The following is a 3,250-nucleotide window of genomic DNA, read 5'->3' as shown; positions in this document are numbered from 1 at the left end:
CTTCATGGTGTGGCGTGCAGTACGTTTATTATGTAATTTATGTTGTACTTTGACACTTACCGCTGGAACCGGACCAGGTGTTCCCCTGTGGCCCATTTGCATTTTTCCCATTGCACCTGAAATCGGATTTCGCGTGACCACTGAGAAGAAGAAGAAGGACATACTGGGTGGCCCCCAGTAACGAATGGGTCCGAACAAAAGCTGATTTTGTCTACATGCATGCCTACATATGTACTTACCTGCCATACATACCTACTCAAAAAAAGGCTTCATTTTCTCCTCTTGTCTTGACCCTCATTTTCTCACGTTTATTTAGAAAACAAAAAATCAACGGTTTTAATACAGAACTGTGCGTTATCTTCAGATAAAGAAATTTTAGGATTTATTACATATCCGGTGCAGTACAGAAAAATGACAAGTTTCCTAATGTAAAACGTTTTATGGTAACACGAGTATTACAGGTAATAACAGAGAATTTTATGTTAAGAAGGAGGGTGTCGTTTTTGGTTGCGTGTGTTATGAAAACCTACAACAAGAAAATAAGAAAAGAAGCCAAGAAGAAGTCAGGCAGTTTCACACCTTCGTCCGCTTCGCCTGGCACGGCCTGTTCTGCAGGCTTGTTGCGATTTAACGACGAGGTTTCCAATGTACCGCGCGAGAACGGGCTCAAATTTCGTTCCGACTGCCCTGGGCCTGTGCCCTCCTGCCACGACGCGTACGCCACCTACCCGACACCTGACACGCTACAAGCGCGAAACGGTCGATCACAATGTCACATGCTATTTGTTCTCTCTCCATCCCTATTCATTTGTACTCTCTCACAACAGCAAAGAGCGCGAAAATGCATTAACAACAAAAAGATTGAATTTCAATCGTACGTTTCCAATAAAATATTTATAAAACATAAACATATAAAGAATTAAAAAGTTAAGGTTAACAAGCATTCGATCGTGGTTTTGAACTTGTTGGCCCCCATCAGCACGCCACAAATAAGATCGCGTCTGGGTTTAATAAGTAATGACAGACATCGCAATAAATGCCATCTGTAGATATTTTCCAAGTAATGATTAGAAAGTCAGACAAGGATGCACATTGTGACCGCTGCATTTTAATCTCACAATGAACATCATTAAAGACAAGACAACTCTAGGGAGAGATAGTATGATTAGACTTGTAGATGATATAGCAGTATTAGCAGCTGGCAAGGAGTAGGCAGAGATAGCCTTAAATGAAATGGAAGCGGTATTGACGAAACAGTATGGTACGAAAATTAAAAGTGAAACATAAATATCGGTGTACAAGGGAGGAAAAAGTAGGGACAGAGTGAATACAAAGATAGCAGACGAAATATTAGAAGTCGTTGATCTTCGGTATCAAGGAAGCCAGCTAATTCAGGATGGAAGGACCATTAGAGATATGTAAAAAAGGATAGCTCAGGCTCAAGTCGCCTTTAACGAAAAGAAGTCACTTTTATGCTAGCAAACATTTAATTTACAAATTCGAAAAAGATCATTAAAGGTACGACTCTGCATGGATGAGAAACATGGACGGACGATGGGTGCAGCGGAAAAGAAAGGGTTAGAAACAATAGAAATGTGGTGTTGCAGGAGTATGATGAGGATCCGTGGATAGAGGTTGGAAATGAGGAAGTGTTAGAATGAGTAGGAGAACAGAGGACGCTATGGAAGTCAGTAAGAACTAGGCGTCATAGGTAGATTAGTAGGATACCTAGATAGAGACATAGTACAAATAGAAACAGGAATTGAACGGAGTAGAGGTAGATCTCCATTACATTCCTGATTACAAATAGTTACGGATGTGAATTTCAGGGAAATGTGAAGATTACCTCTGGATAGGAAAGAATGGAGGTGCGTGTTCAACCAGTCTTAGGACTAACAACCCTATGATGATGATAATAGAGATTTTCTATTGTATTTGGTTCATCAATGTTTGACAAGTCGATAGCCTTAATTAACAATGACCTTGTCAAATATTAATGAAGCCACACTTGGCGCTTACTGCGCTGTCTTCGGTTGTTTAACAAAAAAAAATACAAACGGAAAATGTTGGTAGACTTAAAAGTAGTAGTTTCATTATTGCCCATTCATTATATAGCATGTTGTTGTTTTTGATTATTAAAGGACCGGTCCGCTATTTTGCACTTATAGTAGGTCCTCGCCGTTGGCAACGTTTCCCATTACGCTCAATTTTGTACGGGAAAAAAGAAGAAATTTTCGGCAGTCAAACGTCAATTTCTGTTTATGACTTTGGTGTACCTACACGTTATAGTAAAAATGCACCAGCGGTTTCAAACGAACCATTCGAAATTTGGATTTCCTTCCTTCAGGTTCTCATCAACAAAAAAGTTGAAGTTTCACTCAGAACTTGATGATTTTATTCAAATTAAATATCCGTGTAGTTTTAGTCATGTGAACAATATATATCACGATGAACAACCTCGCACGCCCTTGGTTTTCGGGAGGGGAACGCACCAAAGTCAAGGGTGTCCTCAAGTTCCTTGATGAAAATCATAAGTTATTGTATACAATATTTAATATTCACCAATTACATCAAAGTTTAAATAGGAAGAATCAAGTATTTTTTAAGGAGGGCCATACTCATGAAAGAACTTCAACTTTTTTGTTTACGAAAATGTGTTTGTAAAGCGTGGGTATGCGTGAACCGTGTGATCGGTCGTCCCGCACTCTTTTTTAATGAACGTGGAATACCGAGACTTTTAATTTGATATATGGTACATCCACCTGTGACGTACGCAAATACTAGATACTGCCGACTTATTAGTGCATTTCTTGGCAGACATGCGGCCGTTAATTATTTAAATTTATTAAATATCGGCATTACCTGTCATTTACATAAATTTCGTCATGCGTTTAACATCTATTTAGAAGCCATTCAGTTCTTAATAATTCGTCGCTACTTAGGTACCTTAAAATTCGCTAATATTTTTATATTTATTAGTCAACCATCAGAATGTTACATTATGATTGATATTTTCGTACGTGAAATTATCCTAGTGAGAGAGATAACAAACGTTATAAATAAATGCTGTTGCAAAGAATTTTTTCTCAAGTCGTGGTGTAGTTATTCACAATTTATTTTTCTTTATTATAAGCGTACTTATGTAGAAAACTGATTAAATTTTTTCTCTTTTATAATTAAGCACATTAATTAAATTTAAATTTTCTCATCGGATATTAGCAAATTATTTAAATTTTATTGGAAAGGTTTG

Source organism: Agrilus planipennis, unplaced genomic scaffold (assembly GCF_000699045.2).
Source record: "Agrilus planipennis isolate EAB-ADULT unplaced genomic scaffold, Apla_2.0 scaffold8, whole genome shotgun sequence".
Taxonomy (NCBI): Eukaryota; Metazoa; Arthropoda; class Insecta; order Coleoptera; family Buprestidae; genus Agrilus; species Agrilus planipennis.
This window is presented reverse-complemented; position numbering follows the sequence as displayed.